Genomic DNA, 6,906 nt, shown 5'->3' with positions numbered 1-6,906 from the left:
TGTTTGCTTTGTTTTGTTTTTAAGTGGAATTCCGGTATTAGAGATATTCATTGCTACAGGGTTGGTCACAGATTTTAGGCTTCTTGGGTGGATAGAGTTTAGAAAGATCTCCCTCCTTCCTTTTCTCCCTTCTGTCTTTTCTTCTCCTCCTCCTTCTCCCCACCCCCCTGCCTTTCCTTTTTTCTTTTTTTTAGACAACTATCTCCTAGCTCTGTGCACGCACGTGCGTACACACACACACACACACACACAGATACACGCGCACACACGCACACACACACTAAGATAAAATATTTAATACCTCCACCCAACATTTAGGAATGCTACAGAGACTTTGACCTCCACATTACACCTGTATCTCCCTTCTTTCACAAAGACTCATGATTCTCAGAGACCTAGGAATTGGTAGAATTAGATTATCCTATAAATACATATTTACTTTATCCTATATTACACACATAATAGGCTTAGATGACAGTATTTTGTTTATTTCAGGAAAACTCTTTATGTTTTTAAGTATTTTTTCTCTTGCTTTGTTTTTTTCTTCACCAAGGAATTAGATCTTTTTTTGTTTTGTTTTGGGGTTTTTTATTTTAATTCTAGTGTAGTTAACATACAGTGATATATTAGTTTCAGATGTGCAATATAATGATTCAACAATTCTATACATTACTCAGTGCTCATCGTGGTAAGTGTGCTCTAAATGTCCTTCACTTATTTCACCCATCCCCCTACCCACCTCCTTTCTGGTAACCATCAGTTTGTTCTCTATAATAAAGAGTCTGTTTTTCTGTTTGTCTTTTTTTTTCCCCTTCTGTTTCTTTTGTCTCTTAAATTCCACATATGAGTGAAACCATACGGTATTTGTTTTTCTCTGACCCACTTATTTTTTTTTAAGATTTTATTTATTTATTTGACAGACAGAGATTACAAGTAGGCAAGAGAGGCAACCTCCGCCCCCCCCAATGTGGGGCTCGATCCCAGGACTCTGGGATCATGACCTGAGCTGAAAGCGGAGGCTTTCACCCACTGAGCCACCCAGGCACCCCATGACCCACTTATTTTGCTTAGCATTATACTTTCTAGATCCAGGTTGTTAAAAATGGCAAGATTTCATTCATGGCTGAGTAATATTATTTCATACACACACACACATACACACACACACACACACACACATATATATATATATATATATACACACACACATACACACCCACATATTCGCATATATATACCCATCTTCTTTATCCATTCATTTATTGGACACAGGCTTCTTCCATAATTTGGCTGTTGTAAATAATGCTGCAATAAACATAGAGATACGTATACCATATCAAATTAGGGTTCTCATATTTGGGTAAATACCCAGTAATGTGATTACTAGAGCATATGGTAGTTATATTTTTAAATTTTTGAGGAACCTCCGTACTGTCTTCCACAGTTGCTGCACTGGTTTGCATTCCTTTGTCTCTTGCTATAGTCTTTGTCTTAAAGCCTATTTGGGGGGCACCTGAGTGGCTCAGTTGGTTAAGCATCCACCTCTTGATCTCAGCTCAGGTCTTGATCTCAGGGTTGTGAGTTCAAACCCCACATTGGAGCTCAACTTAAATAAGGGAATGAATGAATGAATGAAGTCTATTTTGTTCAATATAAGTATTGCTACCTCTGGCTTTTTTTTCACACCGATTTGCATGAGAAATGTTTATCCCTTCACTTTCAATCTGCAGGTCTTTAGATCTGAAAGGAGTCTCTTGTAGGCAGCATATGAAAGGGTCCTGTTTTTTATACATATTCTGTCACCTTATGACTTTTGATTGGAGCATTTAGTCCATTTACCTTCAAAGTAATTATTGATAGATGTGTATTTGTTGCCATTTTGTTACTGGTTTTATGGTTGTACTCGTAGTTCTCTGCTACATATTGGATCTTCTTTGCCTACTTTCAGTTGTGTTATTTTCTCACAAATCTTTTTACCTATTGATTTCTTTTGAATTTAAAAACTTGTCTCAGCTTCACCTTCTTTTTCATCAAGGCATTCTGTTGTGCTAATTGCCTCTTGTGTTCTTGTTAGGTCTTTGTTTTTGAAATATGTTTTGTTATTTTATTTCTAATTACTTTTTGAATTGTCACTTCATTTGAGTTTTTCTGATCTGAATTATGTTGTTCTTTCATGTCTTATATAATTTCTTTTGGCTCTTTTTGAATCTCTTTTGCAAACATGTCTTTTTGTTATGCAACGCTTTCATTGTTTGTGGGGAAGTCTCTTTTCTTATAATTTTGGGTTATATAAAAATGGGATTTGACCTCAGTACTTTTCTGTTTCTTAATTAGTTTTTCCAAATTTTTAAAAAGAAGAATGATTCAGTACAGCTTTTCTAACTTCAGAATGCTCTATTTTCTTTCTCTTTTTTATAAAAGTAAAAAATATTGTGGCTTGCTTTTTTGAACTCTATTTCCTTTCCCCATCTTTATATGAGCTTTTTTTTTTTTCTTCATCTTCATCATTTCCATCCTACTCTGCTCTGATGTCACTCCTAATAGCTACTACTCAGCATAGGGCCCTATTGTAGGAGAGAGCATGGGGCACTATTTTGAGAGTTCATGGGGACTCAACTTCTGTATCCTCTAACAACTGGGCTCCTGTGGTTACCTGCTGATGGAGTGGATACAGCCAACCCAGTTTCAGCTGCTGTTTTCCATTTGGACTGCATATGCTCTAGTGATTCAGTTCTGTTAGCTATGTGTGGGTTCTCTTATTCTCATATCTGAGAGATGCCTATTGCATCCCTCTTAGTACTCCAGGACAGGGTTGATATCATGTAGATTTATGCCTGTTGGTAGTTTGTCTTCCTCTGTGGTCTATGGAAAAGTTTATTATCTGGGGTTTTATTTATGTATTTGTTTTGTGTGTGCATGTATGCATATGTTTTGGTAAATGTTATTTATAAATTTTTGGTTTTGCTATATAGTTGAACTATTTGTTTTGGTGTGGGAATTTGGAAGCATTCAAAAATATGCTGCTGCCATGCTCAACTTCCCAAAATGAACTATGAACTCCTGAATCACCTTAAGAACATAAAATTTTCCAAAATTTTTTGTTTCTCTTAATAAATCTCATCCAAAAGGAGGAGGTTCCTTTGATTTTTCAGTTATCTCCTTTTTTTAAATTATGTTTAAAAAATAGTGACTTGTTTTTGAATTCTGTGTCTTTCCTCCATCTTTATGCGAATATTTTCTTATACATAAACATTATCTTTACATAGATATCCTCTGGTTTTTATCCTCTCTTCCTCCATTTCTGCCTTCCTTTCTCTCCCTCTTAAACCAAAACAAAAACTAGTAAAACGATTGTGCTTTCTAGTTATTGACTTATATCCAAGAAGAATTGCAGCAGATGGTGTCTGAGCTTCACTTATATCCCTTACCCTCACTGCTTTGGTGAATACTGCCCAACTTCCAATTGCTGGCACCTATACTCCTTTGCTTACAGGCTTTCCCTGACCATCAGAGTGTGCTTGGTTTACCTGAGCAGGAAGCTAGAAATGCCAGTGCCCATCTTGGGAGCAGTCTTCAACTAACGACTGATGAGAGCAGATGTATATAATAGAAAAATGACCCACTCAAAGATGTCCACATCTCAATCCCCTAATCTACAAATATGTTACCTTACCTGGCAAAAGTTATTCTGTAGGTGTTACTAAGTTCATGATCTTTAGAAGGAAGATTATCTTGGATTATCCATGTGGGTGCAGTCTTATGAGTCCTTAAAACTAAAAGAAGGAAGTCACAGTCAGAGAGCAATTTGAAGATGGCTTTAAAATGGAGGAAGGGGACCCCAGCCAAGGGATGCAACTGATGTCTAGAAGCTGAAATGGTTCTCCTCTGGAGTCTCCAGGTGCAACCCTGCTGTCATCCTGATTTCGGCCTACTATGTATGACCCATTTTGCACTTCTGACCTTTGGAACTGTAAAATAATAAATTTGTGTTATTTTAAGCCACCAGGTTTTTTATAGGAGCAACAGGAATCTAATAAGATGGTTAAATGCCCCCAACTTCTTCAGTCCTTGAGTGGGATGACCCTGAGGCATCTTTCAGTATTGACTTTCAGGGTTCCCAGAGGTGAGGATTAACTACATTATTCACAGCAGTAACTTGCTAGAAAACAAACCACTTATTAGTTTCCTCCTTTTTCCTGTCTTCTTCACTCCCCTATATTGGGAACACCTCCAAATAAACTGTTTGTGCCTGAGTCCTCAAATTGGGTTTTGCTTCAGGGGGAACCCAATCTAAAATGGAACTTGAAATGGTTTTGGTGAGAGACTGATATAGGTACTTGTTCAAATTCTTCAAGTTTGAATCAAAGGAGAAGAGAATTTTTTTATTTATCACAAATTTTCCTCATTTCCTTGGGAAGTGGGGTGAAAGCCTGAAACTCCTCAGATGGTCACAAAGCATAGTCCCTGTCTTTGTTACAGAGATTTTTGTTTTTGTTTTTGTTTTGTTTTTTGGACATGATCATTGTGTGGTTCCTGGGTACTTAGTGTAAAACCCTGCATTCTAAGTCTCCAGATCTGATTTCTAGGTCCTCCATTGCCCACAAGAATATGAATCGGAGGAGGAAGTTTGAGGCAGATACTGCAGATTGGTTCATTCTGCACCAGAGTTTTTCAACCTTAGCACCATTGACATTTTGGCCTAGATAATTCTTTGTTGTGAGTTCTGTCCCATGCATTGTAGGATGCTGAACAGCATCTCTGGACTCTATCCACTAGATGCTACTATTACCCCCACCCCAGTTGTGACAACCAAAAAAGTATCCAGACATTGTCAGATATCCTGAAGAGTCAAAATTAATCCTTGGTGAGAACCATTCCTCTATATAAATCCAACTCCTTTGTATCTTGCCTTCCAGTACTCTGGAGACAGGCAAGCTGAGGGCAACATTCCCCAGACCCTCTTATAGTTAGGATTCTGTGTGTCACACTTGGAACAGGGAAGTGAACATCACAAAGCAGCGGGCATCTGACTTTTCTGACAAGCACCATCATGGATGTATTTGTTTTATTTTGTTTCTAGAACAGTAGTGGGAAGGATCCTGTCTCTGGCTTCACAGGTACTGACTACAGGGGCAGCAGTGTGATTTTGTTATGACAACCCTATTGGATAAATACGTCTTTTTGGTATTTCTTCTCACTACATAACACCTAAGTTGGTCTTCTGGTGCTTCAAGAAATTTGAAATGAATCCTTTTTTGATTAAGCTAGCTGTAAACAATTCTATTATCTGAAATATAATCATTTTTTTTTTGCTTACTCTCATGATTTATTAATATTCAGATTGAAAAAGGAGCCTTAGAGCCACAAGTTATGCTAATCGGCACATTTGCTTTATTTATTTATTTGTTTATTTATTTATTTTCAAAACAAACTGGGTTTTGATTTTTTCTTTTTTGTTCATTCCATCACATTTAAAGGAGGAAAAGAAAAATGGTTTTGAATTCACTCGATAGTTTGGACTCCTCAGATGAACGGAACATTGCACACACACTTGGAACAGAGAGAGATAGAGAGAGATAGAGAGGAAAGTGGATTCCCACAGGGCCACACGCACCAGATCAAAAAACTTGGATACAGTGCAAGAATTTCCCAAAATGATTGGATCATCATTACCAAAAACTCGCCATAACAACACCAAGAAACAAAAAATGTTTAAGCCACACTGTTTGACTTGGGATCTTTCCTGCCTTTTTTTTTTTTTTTTTAATGTTTGCCACACAGAGAGAAAGAGGGCTAGTGGGTAGGAGAGGACAGACTCACGGATGTGAGCAGGACAGGAAGGGAAACTTCAGAGTGGAGTTGAGAAGAGGGTGGGGAGAGACAGGGCTCAGGAGAGGGGAGGGTGGGGATGTGGAAAGCCATTTCTTAAAGTTCAGGCATGTTCTTGGTCCGCCTCACGTTCTTCTCCTTTACCCTCATCCTGCCGGGCACTTTCCTTGGGTTTGGTTTAATCTACAGCTTCTATCTTCTCCTTGGCTTGGCTGCTCTCCACAGAATCCGTAGGAGGCTGGGCTGTTGCCTTGGCAGCGGCATCCTCTGCAGCAGGGGTGGTGGCAGCAGCAGCAGCAGTGACAGCAGCAGGCACATTGGCTTGTTTAGGCTCCTCCTTGGCTGGGGCGTCTTTGGCCTTGGAGGACCGTGAGTTGTCAGTGAAAGCTTTAGTGGCACTTTCTGTCTCAGCAGAGCTGGCCTTCTCCTCTGAGTGGGAAGGAGCCTGGGGGGGCTGCCTGCTCTGTGGCAGCATCAGGGGCGCCCTCCCCCTTCTTCTCCTCCGAAGGAGTTTCTCCTGCCTTGCCGGATTCCTCAGGCTTGGGGCCGGAGGCAGGGACTGCGTCAGTGGGAGTGGGACCTTCTCCCTCCTTCTTCTCCACGCCATCGGCCACGGGGGCTTCCTCCTTCTCATTCGCTTCCACCTCAGCAGCTTGGGCATCCCCCTTCTTCTCTCCTTTGAGCTTTTTCCTTGTTATGTGTCCACGGAAGTTAGCCTGAATTTTGGTCGTGGCCTTATGGGCTTTATCTTCAGGTTTGATGCCGTCTTGTTCGATCTTTTGGTCCTCATCGTTTTTTTTCAACCTGTTTGGTTCTTCTCATACAGCACAACATGGTTGTATCGTCCTTTGCCTTCTTCCTCAATATAGTCATTTTTATCAGGACAAAGGACAGAGAGTGTCACAACCAAACTGTAACTTTGGCTATAAAAAGGAAGTAGGCAAGAAGATTCTAAGGGTTTAGATTTTGTAGACTGGAGAGCTTGTGAACCAAGTTGTACATCAAACAATCCTTGTATGGCAGAAACCATCCTAAGTATGCCTGTAACATTAACCAAAAAGTTAGGAAAAATTCAAA

The 6,906-nt window shown here is 39.6% G+C and overlaps 1 pseudogene; it reads right to left on the bottom strand.

The window, feature by feature from the left end:
• Window positions 1-5,746: 5,746 nt before the first annotated feature.
• LOC116864552 lies at window positions 5,747-6,663 on the bottom strand (annotated as a pseudogene).
• Between the last annotated feature and the right edge of the window lie 243 nt (window positions 6,664-6,906).

Source organism: Lontra canadensis, unplaced genomic scaffold (assembly GCF_010015895.1).
Source record: "Lontra canadensis isolate GAN:19392208 unplaced genomic scaffold, GSC_riverotter_1.0 scaffold6, whole genome shotgun sequence".
In the NCBI taxonomy this organism is placed as follows: Eukaryota; Metazoa; Chordata; class Mammalia; order Carnivora; family Mustelidae; genus Lontra; species Lontra canadensis.
This window is presented reverse-complemented; position numbering and strand designations above follow the sequence as displayed.